The sequence below is a fragment of the Gymnodraco acuticeps genome, unplaced genomic scaffold (assembly GCF_902827175.1).
Source record: "Gymnodraco acuticeps unplaced genomic scaffold, fGymAcu1.1, whole genome shotgun sequence".
NCBI classification, from domain to species: domain Eukaryota; kingdom Metazoa; phylum Chordata; class Actinopteri; order Perciformes; family Bathydraconidae; genus Gymnodraco; species Gymnodraco acuticeps.
The window spans coordinates 2,311,262-2,327,241 of NW_022990501.1; the positions used below are offsets into that span (position 1 = coordinate 2,311,262).

The 15,980-nt window shown below is 39.9% G+C and overlaps 1 pseudogene; it reads left to right on the forward strand.

Annotated features, from left to right (window-relative positions):
* The window catches only part of LOC117553007, a 105,516-nt pseudogene that overhangs the window by 17,115 nt on the left and 72,421 nt on the right, over positions 1–15,980 (forward strand).

Sequence of the window (15,980 nt, forward strand, 5' to 3'; positions counted from 1 at the left end):
TTTGAAATGTTAAGGCTATGGAAAACACAAATCTACAAAAGTTACCCGAAGGTTTAATGTGCCCTGCTAATGTTCCTTTTAGCTTGATGTGTGTTGTTAATGTCACAGCAAGTTGTGTCCGTTTAATCAGATTCCGTAGCTTCGGGTGGTCAGTAATAAGCACTACTAGCCTTTTTCTCCATTTCTGTTTTCGACAGAGCAGTAGAGGAGGACTCCCCCTGAGCTCTTGCGATTAGGCGGCAGAAAAAAAGCTGCAGAGCTTTTATCTGTGCAGAGTTTAACTTTTTCCAACTCAGGGCACTAGGACACACGGAAAGCTTAAAAGCCTTTGCAATTAATCAGAATAATGGCAGCCAGTGCTAAAAACATTTAGGCTGATTTTACAAAGAAACTACATTTGCCTTGTTTTTGTCAGTGTGTTGTTTTCACGATATCTTTAATCCTGATGTAATACAGCCTAGTTCACTGGGATGAATACAAACATGACGTATGCCAATTTTGCTTCCCGATTGCTGACTTCCTCTTGAGTTTTTTGCAGCTATGTCTGTGAGAATGAGGAAAACTATAGGAAGGTTTAAGTTGAACGGTCCTAGAACACTAGGCTGCTTACAATGAGGTCACACAGGAAGACAAATTAATGTATTATGATAATGTACGGTTGATTACCATCTGTGTTCTCAATCAGGTAATACAGTAAACCCATCTAGTAATGGACTTCTTGTATTTTTGCTGCAGTTGCTGTCCAGTGCAGTGGTTGATTATAATTGCATATTTACCTCTGATATGCCGATTAAAAGACCAAACAACCCTTTTAGCTCAACATTTGTTATTTGCTCTTACTGTAAGACACTTATAAGACCATAAAAGTGCAAGGAGACGTATTTTCCTCCATTTAAAGTGGTATGCGGCAATGCAAATTTAGAGGTGGCCAGAGCAAGGAAACCGGAACTAATTAATGCATTTTTTTTTGGCTGAAGACGATGAAACAAGGGGCTAGCATCTGGTGCTAACTGGACCATGCTCACTCCTTGGAGGTCTGTGCATTACGAGGTTCGGTAAGTTAGCTAAGGGCTAGCATCTGGTGTTAATTGGACCATGCAAACACCTTTAAGAGCTCTGGTGCACTTTCTTACAGTTGGTTGGAAGAAACATATGCCTAGTGTGAAGAAGCATGCTAACTGGATTTAATGCGTTAAAGCTTGATGTCGTTTTTTAATTTTCTCAATGAAACTTTCAGATTGATGTCTTATTTTAAGACACATTGTTATATGTTAGGGTCAATTAGGGTAGTTTGATGCCTATATTGTTCTATTTGTGTTGACAAGTGTACATTCTGTTTAAGTTTTTTGGCAATGAGTTCAACACCACCTTTAAATATGACCTCAATGATACACATATACTTTAAAATACTCATTTTGCGACAACGTAGGCATAAAACGTAACCATATGTGCCTTGTAAAGACTTATTGAAGGGCTATTGTATTGTATTAAATTAGATTGACAAGGAGACCTAATAAGATGGCCTCACTATTATATCCAGGTAAATGGTTTTAGGTGGAAATCCAATCTTTTGTAATCCTTTGGCAATGGGCATCTTGACTTTAATTAAAATTGAATCAAAATTGTCTCCATTTGCTTCTCATATGTCTCGCTAATAATTCCGCATATTGAATTTTTTATTTTACTATCAATAATATACCGATTCACCATTACATCTCTTCCACCATCAGATAATTGTTTTAAAGGAAGTTATAACAAAGGCAATTTGTTAATCAGCATTTTTCCTTGACAAAACCCCAGAGTGCTGACTCAATAAAATCTACTGAAGCAAAATGTATAATTCAATTAAATCATCTGGCTCATCATCCATTTGATTTTTTTTAATTTGCCCTCATATCAATTATTCAACCCTCCTGGATATGCTATTTTATTAAATGCATCATTAAGTTTATTGCTACATGTATTGTTAAAATTACTTCAAAAGACATAGGGACGGGGCCTGCTGAAAGGTTATTAAATCAAAGATGCGTAGCTATGACTTGGCTGTATTCACTGTAAGTCCCTCTGCTGAGGGTCAGTTTGGGTCAAGCTGCTGCTCTGCACCTGTCATAACCTGTGACTGAGGATTCTTGTTATGAATAAACCAGATATCCCTGTCTGCCTGAGGTGTCCACATTGAAAGTCGTCTAGCAAAACAGTGTGCAAAGGTTCAGCTGCCAATTAGTCAGAAAGATAGTAAGAACAAATGTTTTTACTGTGAACGTAGCCTTGAGTTAAATGCTGAAGTTGCTAAGTTGTTTTCGAAAAACTCTGGTAAAAACATATTTTTGATTAAGAAACTGAACACAACTTTAGCTTACAGTATTAAAAGCATTAAAATGGAAGTAATAACATCATTGTTCTTTATTATTATGTTATTCTTCTACATTGATAACATATTTAGTATAATATGAAGATATAGTTGTCTTATTCTTTCTGCGATTTAATTAAGCCAGAGCCTGTTTTTCAGGTCTCAGGCTCGAAAATGACATTCCCAGAACAAATGACCATATCTTCCCTTCTAAAAGGGTTAAATTAATAATATTTTTTCTCAAAGCAAGGTTACCCCTGTGAGTTGGATGTAGAAGTGTCAGAATCAATATAGATGTTTTTATTTTAAAGTAAATTCAGATTGAACACAGTAAAAAAATATAAATTATTGTGTCCGTCCAAAAAATAAAAAATACTTATAGTGAAAACCACCCTTGAATGATGGGATGGTAGACTAAAAGCTTTAGGAATCCAAACTACAACATATAATAAGTACCCTGTATCAAGATTGATGCAAAACAAGTGATATTTGACCTTTTTAGAGAGATTTAGCAACAAAAAAACCACTTCTGGGGTCATTTGGTGGGTTTTACATATCTCTGGCCCCCCTTGCTCGATTTTGCTGATTGACAACCGGAAGCTGCGATAACTCTGGTGGCTACCATTAGCAGCTAACTTTTACTCTCCGATTTTTACATAAAAATGGAATTATGGATTATAAATAAAAAAAAATTATTACACAGAAACATTATCAACATATGGATTAACCGATTTATTCGCGTTTTTTCTCGTTTTAATGCCATTGAACCATTGAACAAGTCTTTTGATCAGATTGACAGCTACGGTAAGAGGATCCCCCGTAAAAGCTACGTAAAGGTACGTGTTGTGATGTCTGTGTTTGCTTCCCCTGTCGCGAGTTCGGATCACTCAGTGATGATATATATACCTAAATAATCTGTGGAACCTAAGCTTTAATCGGATATATTGTATGTGCAGCTACGATAAGTGATAATGGTATATTTTATCTTGAGTTCTGTGCCAAAGTGCGTTAGCATTTTCGCTCAGGGGTCATTTAGATGCTTCTTATGAGACTTGTGTTTTGTTGTGGTAAAAATGGTTTGTATCGTCAGTTAGCTGAGATTAATCCCGTTAATCTGGTATAACACATTAATAGGTTCTTAAATATTAAGATGCCCTGAGACACAGTGTCGTAAAAAAAAAAAAGAAGCCTCCGCTGAGGGGGGCTTTGGGGCTTAACAGGTTAATAAAATACAATTGAAAGTGTGTACTGTCTTTAACTTACATGTCCCATGACATGGCCATTTCTACTGATCATAATTCCATTGTTGAGGTCTACTAGAATAGATTTACATTGTGCAATTTTCATTGGTTTCTCATACAGCATCTCTGTATAGTATGTGTATTCACTCTCTGTCCTACACGCCTTGTTGGAGCTCCTGCCCCCCCCCCCCCCCTCCCTGTGAGCCCAGTGTGCTCTGATGTGTGTTTATGTGTTACAATGGCGTTTGTTAGCAACCAGAAAATGACACCAGTAATGACAAACAGATGAGAATGCTGCGTGGGGTCTGGGTGCCGTGTTGGGGGGACGTTGCGAGGCTCGCTGCTGCGAGGAGCGTACAGTGTGAGCTGGCTTACTGGTGTGGTTTCCTGGTCGGCGAGACAGCGAGACAGTGAAACCCAGCCCGAAACCAGCCCGAGCACACACACACAGACTCACAGCCTCGCCGCGTCCCCCCGTCGCAGGCTGAGAAATCCGCAGAGCTGCGGCTGAGAAAAGATTGTGTGTGTGTGTGTGAGGAAGTCTGGGATTGGTCCATTTGGACCAATCCGCGGACTTAACGTAACGGCTACGTGGATTGGTCCATTTGGGTATGGTTACGTCACCATACCCAGGAAGAAAGAAATGGAAAATGAAAAATCTCCAACGAGGCGTTCTGGGGCAGCATAGACAGGTATTTTCTGTGTTAGAGTTTTACTCGCTACAGGGTGTACTTTGAGGGTTTGTGACTCTGCAGACCGTTTACAGGAAAACCGGGAACTGGAAAAGCATGTCATGGGACCTTTAAGAAACAAAAAAGTCCTACATTTTTTTTAATTAGCAACTTCTATTGATGACCTGATTGCGATTGCTGACGCTGTTTTGAAAGGGTAAAAAACGTCTGGTTCCTGTGTAAAATACAGTTAGAAGCATACCTGATATATGTACATTACCCATGCTATACATACAAAAACCTGTGATCATTTTATTTTGAGTGTACATGTTTCAGCTAGCACTTGGCAAACACACCCAATCCATTTTCAATATGACGGATCACAAAATGATTCATTACACTCCGCTGTCTACCTTTCAAGGTAATACATTGTTATGCCATACACAGCACATCATTGGGTATAATTTACTGCAGTCGTGTTTAGAACATTTACATTTGAAATATGGCTTTACATCTCCTTTTAGATGAGTTGGTGGTGCTGGCTTCTCCATTAGTCGACCTTGAAAGAGGCATTCACACCATTACAGATACTGCTGTAATACTGCCACTGTCATTTGTTGAAGCTGGCAGTATCCTTCTGTTGTCTGAAAGCTACATTCAGCCTTGATTTTCTAACCATTACATAAAGTCAGGTTTCAATAATAAGACGTTTTAAAACTGTACAGCTCTTTCACACTTAAACCTGAAAAAAAATTCTCACATTATTTTGTCATATATCAGATTCAGAAATCCCTTTTTTAACCTTTTTTGAGCATTACAATCATAAGCAAACATATGGAGGTGTTGAAATATCATACAGTATAACCATTAATACATTCTAAAGAAAAAATGTATACAATAATGGTTGTATTGCAAATAACATTGTAATTGCACAACAATGTTGTTACAATTTGAACTAAAGTAGCTGGTATTACAGACAGTAAAATGCAAAATAGTACATATTGCATATAGCTGGGTTATTGTACAATATTTTTCTAGTATTGTTTTATACTTAAGATATTTTATTTTTTGTATGTTTTTTCTTTAATTTATAATATACATTTAACAATAGCTCTTATGTTTGTATATATCCTCATATTTGACATGTTCCTTTCTCTTCCAGTGTCAATATGCACCATCATACACCAAAGGAAAATGCTTGTATGTGAAAACCCATCTGACAACAAAGCACATTCTTATTGGAAAATCACATTAGTACTATTCAAACTGAACCCCTAGCATTCCATACTACATATATGTGTGTGTCATCCTTTTACTCACAGTTGTGTGTGCATCCGAGTGTGACAAAGCTAAGTCATGTGTCTCTCAGGAAAATGGTAATGGTTCATAATTGTTGCTGTGCAGTGATTGATGTGCAATCCCTGCATAAAGACTTGTCTTGGTACGTGGGTAAGAGGCATACAGTCTATGGTAAGAGGGCATCTTCAGGCAAATTTGTTATAAATGGAGAAAAAAAAACCTCTAGGGACATTCGCACTAGCAGCAATATTATTATAATGTAGTATGCCCATACTTTTCTGGTATATTAAGCAGCACTGGAAGCTAGTCATTGTGTTGAAATATCTTGTCTTTTCATGCTGTAATGCCACTAAGCTTATCCACTCCCTTCAGTGGTCTCAAGTCTGGCGGCGGTGATGAGAGAGAAGAACATCATCAGTCGGCAAAAAGAGGACTCTGTAGTTGGTTTATTATTCATGTGGCCAACCCAACATTCCACCAATCTAGGCCAAAGCGCTGTTATATCTGCTAAGTGTCACTGACCAGACTTCTGTTTGCCCATTCATTCACCTCCATCACATCAATTCTCCGGGAAATAGCCAACAGACACTTCCATCGTATCCTCTGATTCACAAGAAGTTGAGTGCCGGGCCGGGGCAGCACAAACAAATAGATGACTTCCCCCAGCATGCAGCCCAGTGAATGAAACACAAAGAGAATACCGGAAGCTTGATTAATTCATGAAATCCACAGAACGTAGTGTCTTTCTTTTATCCAAGCCAGTACACTCAGCGTGTGCTTCTGTTTGCTTTTAACCTGGGTCAGGTTATTTCATAAATAAATGCTCCATACGAGACAGAGTACCGTTCTGTGGCTCGTCACTGCCTTTCATACGGAGTGCTTCTCCCTAATGTGTGTCAATTCATTCTCCGCTGTACAGGATGTAAGTGCAACAAGGCAGAAAATAAGATTCCATCTTCACCTGTTTGTGTTAAGCAAATGCAATATTACTATTGTTAGACCGGCATATTCAGAGCCAGTGTACCTTGGGTCTAAGTGCTGAGCTTCTAACCACCATGAACACATACCTTTACTTCCTTTCCTTTTAGCTAATTGCATTTTTCACAAGCAAACATTTAGACTGTTTTCTGTCCCTTGTGTAGTTTGTTTGGGTTGATGTGATCGCAGTGGTGTTCTATATCTATATCTGAATGCCTTTAATGTTTTCTGTAAAGCCCTTTGAATAGCCTTGGGTTAAGAAATGATATATTAATAAACTTGCCTTGCGATCGCCTTCATGGCGTGGACTTGGATCTTTTCCAAGCAAACCATTGTGCGGTTCCAAACCAACTGCAGGAAGTTAGCCGAATTGCAGGGGGCTATAGGCTACCTGTTTGGACAGTTGTTAAGATGGACACAGGTTAACAATAGGTTAACAATTGTGGGAGAAGACTAAGTTTGGTAGGATACCAAAGCAGTATTTCAGCCAGTATCACTATACATATATTTTGCGCATTCCGCTCCATGTTGCTAGGCAATGTGTTCCGCGCTTGTTGGTTTGCACGTTTTCCTTTTTAGCACCATTTTCCCTGCTGCCTTGCTCTCCTCTCTAGACTACAGCCTTCAAAACACACCATTTGGTGTCCTTCATCTCCTCAACCCATGGTGATCATGTGACCCTCATAGCTATTGTACGTACACAGAATTTGAGCAAATTACAAACCCAATTAGTTTCTAGGTTTCTAGGTTGTCTAGGTTTGCCTTTCACCTCATGGATTTTCTTTGAGCTGTTACTATGCTCTATTCACTGTGAGCACTTATAAGTCCTTGGCTGTAGCTGTAGAAATCCCTTATCTGAATTAAAAGTGATGGAAAGCACATGCCGTGAGCTACAAGGTATATACTGGCTTACCTTAATACTTAGAGACACTTAACACTAGTTCAAAATGTAGGATGGCATACCGTGTAATTGCTTTTGTTGGGAAAGTTACACTTTTTTTTTTAGGCTCTTTCGTTCGCAACCATGTGGGAATTTATTGAGTCTGTTCCAAGAGATTGGCTGCTATTCAGCATATGGCAGGAAAAGGCTTATTGCAGGCTAAATGTGAAACAAATACTACAAATAAATGTGTCACAATAGCAGCATATGGTACTTGTTAGGAGCTGCAAAAGTTCCATGAGTACTAGGGACATATTTTAACACCAGTCCAAAAATAATATAGCAGCAAGATCCAATCACTGCACTGGCTATGGTAAAGGACACTATTGAGAAAGTCAAACAAGTCATTTAAATTCAAAGAACACAGGTAACATCCATTTAATTGTACACAAGGTGGAAAGCAGTTTAATAAAGCACTTGTGCTCCTGTGTAAAGGATGACGCTCTCACGGTTACTGGGTTAGCCTGGTCTCATGCTCCAGTGGTTAATGTGCACTAGTCCATCGCTGCAGATGTTGTCCGCATGGGGAATGTGGAGTGACCAACAGCATGGAGAGGGATGGACAGTGTGTTCCGGAACAGATGTTTGCAGCCTTTGTGCGTTCGTCATTTGGGTTTTAATCTGGTCAGTGAAGGGCTTTAGAGAATACAGAAAGCAGAGAGGGGAGGGATGGTGATGCATGGGGACCCCAGCTGTCTGAAGACACCCACCTCAAATCCACACTCAAGCTCCTCCCAGACCAATCCACACACATGCAAAGCTACCAAATGGCACACACTGTAATTGGCTCAGAATTAGGGCACATGGTGTATTGTTGAACCTGTGGATTATGCATTATGCTTGAATCTGCTGAGATTATACAGTGCTGGGATATTATGCCTCCATTTTCTCTGATTGCCTCTGTATTATTTCCCTCTGCTAAAGCGAATATCGCACTTATTTCATCCTTTTCTCCTTACTAATATTTAAACTAATGTTCTCTTCCCTCTTAATTCCCCCTCTGTTGTTCCGCACCCTCTACTCCTCAACTTTCACTCTCCACCCCCCCCTCCCTTCCCCTTCCTCCTCCTTAGGGCCTCTGGCTGTCTCCCCACAAGTGATGTACTCCTGGCCAGATGATGCATGCATATCTCTTGTGTCTTCTTGATGCTAACTCACGTCGACATTTGCACGGCATTGTGGGATTATGCTCTCGGTCATATTTCATGTAATGATGAAAATGATGATGGTGATGAGGATTCGGGGAGGGGCGGGGGAGGTGGCGCTGCTATTTTCTGCCCTTGTCTTTTCTTCAATATCAATCAGCGCAGGGAGATAAGATGGAAGATAATGGGTGTTCACGGAAAAGTGGAAAAGGAATAACACGTTTTGGTTTGAGTTTGGATGGGCTCGTTTTCGCTTTCCGAATCGCTTGAGCAACACCCAGTGTGCTACTTAAAGAACATATTACCATTATTCGTGGTGTTGTGCATCCGTTTTGAATTCTAAACCGCAGCACTTTCACAGCTGCTAATCCCTTGGTCTTCCTATTGCATATTGGATATATTTTGTTGTTGTTTACCTCCTGGGCAACATGAACAAAATGTTCCAATCAACAGACAGGAAGTGAGAATCATCAGTAATAGAATAGCGTTTCCTTTGAAAGTGCGCTAACAAGGGGGAGTGCATTCTAAGCAAAAAACAGCATTTGGTGAAAACAGGGCGGATAACACATCCAGGAAAAGTAGAAGGGTATAATTATTGGACTAACCCTGGAGATAGGGAGGATGAGTGGAAGACTTTCTGCCCTCCAACAGTGTTTCCTGTATACGTTTGTTGCTGTGAGAGAGCTAGAGGGAGATGCGGGGGGTAGTGTGCATATTCTAGGGACTTGCCAGTATGCAAAGCTGTGTCAGTGGATATAGCATCTATGGAAGAGAGATTTCTTCACAGTCTTTGCTACACCCTAATTAATCTGCTTAAACCTGCTATGCCTGTCTCCAGCACTCTTACACATCCAGAAAAGCCAGGCAGCTCTGAATCCAACCAGGATTGTCTCCATGGATGCCAGTGGAAAATCACTCCAGCCCCACAGCTGACAGCTTTCTGTCAAGAGGTTGCAGAAATGCATATAAAGTAGAGACAAACATACACCTCATCATTTCCGATGATGGATGTTTTGTAGGGAAGCAGTTGTCACAAGGGGTCGTGAAGCCCCTGAAACATTGGGTTGTTGGTTTTTATTGCCTGCCCACTTCCTCTCTGCCTGTTAGGGTGCAGACACTTCCAGAACCAACAGATGAAGCGATTTATGGAGAGTGGTGTTCTTTTAGCCTTGCCATAGGCTATAGTTTTGATCACAATCTTACATAAATAGCAATGACAAAAAGGTGAACGTTGTTTTCACTGAATGTTACTGCTGGAGCTGATGTTTCTTCTTTCTGTTTTTCTTTTCCTACACATATCTAATGGATTACATTCGGGTTACAGTTAGGTTTCTTTCTGGCTTGATGCTGCAGTGTTTAAGATAATATGTGTAAAAGGTAATCAAATACATGTAACAGTGTCTACATGTATTTGAGTTTAAGTCAAAACATTTTTGAATTTTGACAAACTAAAAATACAACTCAATTAAATATATAAACATTAAATATCCGATCAGTAGATCGGCATCAATGCTTTCTAAGGGCCAATCCAGTAAAGCGACGTCCAATCCAGACCTCCTTCATGTGTTTTCTTCACTCCGCTGGTAAACTGCTATCATGTAAAGAAGCATCAGATCAGTGCATGCGCTGCATCGTCCAATCAGTGAGCAATACTCAGTAAGGGGGCGGGGCAAGTGGCTGAGGATTTCACCGGAGGATGGTCTGGTGGTTCCTCGATTATCGCTCCTCCGTTATCGCTGCTCGGTCCTCCGGCACAAATAAGGGCAATGGGACGCTCCTCAAGATGGCGCAGAAAAATCAACTTCCGGTGATACAGAGGACCGAGGAGCGAGGAAATGAAAAATAAGTAACCTGAGATCCACCCATAGACTGGAACCATCCTGTTCTCAACATGTGCCACGACAAACTCAACCATTCAGCTGGCCTTTTGTCCCCTTGTTGTGGCGATGAGCTCCAGGTGTGTTGCTCTCCACCTGCTTCCAATACTGCTAATTGGAAGTGGACGGAGCCACCTTGTGGGAGTGTAGATGCCTCTGTTAACCCTTCCTTTCAGCGCCCTTACATACATTAAGTCTCCTCAAACTTGCTTAACTAATATTGGAGTCAGATGTTTCAATACTGTGTCCTTTTTAGTATTTTTCAAAATGGAGAAAATATCCAGCCATCCATTTTTTAAAAGCCTTTTTTTTGGTAGCGGAGTGGGCGTTCAACATAATACATTTATATTTTAAGGTGTGCCACTTGTTGAGTGGAAAATGGATGAGAAGATTAACAAAATGATTTGATTCACGTGATTTGCTCCGCCTAAAAGCACTTTTTGTGTGGAATTAAGTGGTGATTAGTAACCTGCTTGCTCATAGTGTAGGGAACATGCCAATAACTAAAAGTAAGGGATGTGAGGGAAACAGATGAAGGTCATTTTTCTGCTTTGGAATTGCAAAGTAAATCAAATCTATGCTACTTTTGTTTTATCTGTGAGGGAATTGATATGGATCTGTAAGCTGTTATGTTCCGTCAGTTGTAAATGTGACAATGTGTCCTCATTGTATTGCGAATTTGTGTGATTAGAGAAATCTTCTGCCAGCCAAAATGACATTATAGACGACATTTTAACTTTGTAAATTGTTGCAGTTCTCTTACTGTACACCAGGGATAGTTAAAGACCCTTTTGGGAGTTTATCACATGGATGTTTTTATTTAACCCTTCTCTTGTCTCATGCTATTTTCGGTCAAAATTGACCGGTGTGTTTTGCACAGTGATATCTCTGGAACCCCTTATCCAATTTTGATGATTGACATCTCATTTGAACAGTCAAAGCAAGTAGAATCAAGGGATGACAGACAGAATGACACCAGGGGTGAATTTCATATCATTTTTGGCAGTAAGTTCAAAGATAGTGCTTATTTTACATTACAGTATATTATAAATGTATTGATTTGATACAAGCAAGCCAGTGTTTCATGTCATGGTCCGGACCCACCGGTGGGCCCATCAAGTTCAGCATTCACTATAATGAATATAAAATAAGACACTGATACTGTTTTCCTCAATGAACATTTATTGAAGGAGAAATATACCATAACAGAACATGTGTGTGTGTGTGTGTGTGTGTGTGTGTGTGTGTGTGTGTGTGTGTGTGTGTGTGTGTGTGTGTGTGTGTGTGTGTGTGTGTGTGTGTGTGTGTGTTCACGTGTGTTCACGCACATAGTTGGCAATGCAAAATTGTGGAATGTCACCTCAGGCTCCTCTCCCTTAGGGGCCTCTATCTCAGGGGCCTCTCCCTCAGGTGCCTCTTCCTGGTCTGTTGTAGGCTCATAGTCTGGATTACTGTTGTCTTCCATTTCTGAGACATCTTCCTCTATCTCCTCTTCATCTGGTTCAATCTCCTCTTCATCTGGTTCAAAGATGTGTCCAGAGCCTCTCGTACAGAAAATCGCCTAATCGGTCGCCTGCTCATTGTGTCAATGAGTCAAATGTGAGCAAGGCACAAATATAACTGCTTGAGAGCCAGTAAGGGAGGGGCATTTAGCACGAGAAAGTGAGAGGTTTGTGTTTCTCGAGGGGCACAGAGCTCGCACCTGTGAGAAGGTATGATACATTGTATCATACAGCGAGAGAAAGGGAGAGGTTCCCGTAACGTGTGTGTGTGTGTGTGTGTGTGTGTGTGTGTGTGTGTGTGTGTGTGTGTGTGTGTGTGTGTGTGTGTGTGTGTGTGTGTGTGTGTGTGTGTGTGTGTGTGTGTGTGTGTGTGTGTGTGTGTGTGTGTGTGTGTGTGTGTATAGATGTTTTCCATCTGCAGGATGAACATAATACACTAATACCCATTCATTTTCTATGGCGGTCAAATCTGACCGAAAACGTCAAGGGTGTTTCACTGTTGAATAAATCACTCAAAATGCAATGCAAGTGGTGATCATCAAGTGTATAGGTTCAGAGGCCTAGTGTGGAGGATAACATAATTTATTGAGGCAATTGGATGAAAAACACAATATTTATGATTAAAATAAAAGTCATTCGGTCACTTTTGACCCGAAACGCAAGAGAAGGGTTAATCTTTTGGTATGGAAACATGATTGGGCACAGAAGACAAGCAACTTTCATGCCTGTAGAAAATAGAAAACAAGTTTTTTTTATCACAATCCATCAAAGTTCCAGATAGTGCTGCGTTGATTCGATAAGTGGGGACAATTCTAAATGGTCACCCTCCTTACGAAAGTTGGACTTTCTGAAGTAATAACAGAGTGCCAATTTAAAGCCCTTTGTTTACTGCTTGATACCTTTGACAGCAAGAAGACGCAAGAGATGGTCATAACGCACAAACCCTAAAATACATTACTTTAAAGCCTAAAGAAATATGATAAATACAGGCCACTGATTAATTGACTAGTATAAAAAGCTCAGCATATTCAGATAAAAAGCTTGCTTGAGTGGTACAGACAGTAATTGCACATCATTTGCAATTCAGGATATAAGTTTATGTAAGTGCACTTGTAAAGAGGCCATTCCTTTTCTCTGCCGGCAGGTGCACATTGCCTCAGATGACCAGATTCTGAACACACGTTAATCCGCGTGCACTGATCCACACTGTTTTTCACCATCAAATATGGACATTTATCATGTCTGTTTTGCATATTTTATGGAATTAATTCATGTTGTTATTAACTATTTACAATATTAGCTTATTTTTATTATGAAACAGGTACAAGACAATATTGAGTGCACAAAAAAAGTCTGTAAATATTTAGTTATGTTCTTCACATGGATTCATTTATAATCCTGTTTAGTACAAGGGACTTTTATAAATAACCAAGATAATTCTTAACGCTTGACAGATTCTGTTTAAATCATGAGTAGTGGTGTTTGATTTCATTAACTTGTATGCAGAACAGTGGCTTGTTAAGATAATTTATGTCATTGCTCATTATGGGGTAAAAGGTCCTGGTCCTGATTTTATTAAAAGTTTAAAATGCTTTTTAAATTTAGAAAAACATACAGACAGTAGTTCATTTCCAGCCTATTAAAGCAGTCTCATATGTCAAGCACGGCTCTACTACTTAAATATTTTTTATTATTATTGTTTTATATATTCTAACCTTTTTTGTTAATAATACATAAGAAAAACATTGACAACATTTAAAACTGAAAACATGAGCCTTAAAGAAAAACGATGACATGGGGTTGATCACATTGAGAGAAAAAGTATATATTTTTACTATATAGAGTTTTTCACGTAAATTAACCACTTTTACTCAGATTACATAAGATAAAATCCAAGTTTTTAGTTTAAAAATGTGCACGTTTTTCTCTTAAATTACTTTATTTTCACAGACTATCCACATTGTTGGCCTGAGTTTTTTTTAAATCAAAGGTATTTTCTCAGAAAATTACCCTCCTTTCCAGCTTTTAATAGAACAATTGTCCCCTAGAACAGCCATTATACGCCATACTGCAGTACTCATCTGTTTCTGTATCAATGGAACTGTAGAATGATGATGAGATTCAATACATACTGTATATGCACACATGCAAACACATACACGTGTTCTGACAAATGCATACACGTATTATTGAACAGACAGGCAATCAATGATATAACGTTCTAATTGGACCTTGCTAAAGAACAATCCAAAACCTGTGTTAGCTCAAGTAATCCCTGATTGGAGCTAATTGCTTGTGGAAGGTCTATCTGAAACAACAGTGGAAGTGAAGTAGGCTGAACGTGTTTGGCTGCGTCTGCTTCACTGTTTCATGCAGTCTTCCTGCCAAACAAATCAAATATTTGATGACAGTGTCTAATTGCCTCCTTTCTGTCTCACTTCCTCTCTCTGTCTTTGATTAACAAGCAGGGACAGGTGCATGCTATGTTGATGTGTATGGGGGTTTTGATTTACATTACCACACCATGGTTTATACATTAACGGAGCAATATGAATTCTCCATCACTAAATCAACATCCACCAGTCCAATAGTCGTTCTCGCTGTTCTCCCACCATTAGAACACTCTGGTCTGGCTTCACTCAGGCTATTAGCAGCTGTTAAGCTGGCTGTATAAACCGTGAGCTAATGATTAGAATGCATCTGAAATCTGAACTCTACAGCACCACGTTTAGCAACACTTAATTAATCTTAATGGATTCTGAAATAAGCCAGCCAAAAAAAAAAACCATACCCATAAATAACTTTTCTCTGTCCGTACCACACATCGCCACAGAGCACTCCCCGGGGGCGCTTTAACTCTCACACATTAATGTATATGTGTGTGGAATATGTGTGAAAGCACTTGAAGTAAGCGCTGGATAACACACACATCCTCTCCTGCAGAACACCACGATATTAGCTCCTTAAATCAACCCTCCCTTCTATTTTTTTCTTCCTTTTTTGTACAATCATTCTCTGTCTGTCTTTTTATGATTCAAGCGAACAGGGAGAGTTAGACACTGCACCAGTACAAGCTCAGTTATTTGAAGGCACGCCATTTCAATTGTATGTTGAAGTTGAGTGAACAGTTTTAGCCAGTTCTGGAGAATTTTGTATTTGTTTGCATGTGTGTGTGTGTGTGTTGTTGTGTTGCTGCCACGGCTTCCTTATCACCTCCTCACACACCTGCTTCCCTCGAAGACTGAGCCTCCTCATCAAAGCCAGATCAAGCCACAGTTGTCGCTTCCCTCTCCCAGCATGGGTTCCCCTCCCCCTGTCTAGCTGCTTTGGCTCGCCACCAGTCCCCTTGTATCATCGTGTTGTCCAGGCAGTAAGGCCTCGCTGGTATCATACCATCCCATGGGAGGAATATTCATGCGGCTTGACGGATGTAGTACAGGTGCTGAGTCTCTTGGAAGGACTATAAAGGATTAGGAAGGACTTCAAACTGCTAAAAGCGCAAATCCTAAAGTTAGTTGGCACTGTAGGAAAGGCCATTTTACTGACTACAGGTGCAAACCACATGTTTTAGCAGACACATTCACTGTCATCTACTGTGCAAACACCTCCTGCAGGCACTGACTGAAGGAATAGCACATGAGCTTCGAAGGATAGCATTTGGCTCCTGTTCATTGGCTAGAGGTTCACAGTATCTATACCCAGCCATCTTTTGATTTTCTCAGCCAAAAGGAGGTTGTGTTTTGGCTTGTCTGTTTGTGTTTCAACAGGAAAAGGAAAAAACTATTTGTGCATAAAGTTTCCGTGTTGTTCTAATTTGAAAGATCGACTTCCCTACATGCGGCTATCCGAGGAGCAAGTAAATGCAGCATTGGCCTTGACAGACGCCTGGGCTCTCTGAGTATAATTCTCATTGAGATAGTGAGTATCTAAACACTGATTACTCTTGTGCATATTAAAGTACATTGCGGAGAGGTTTT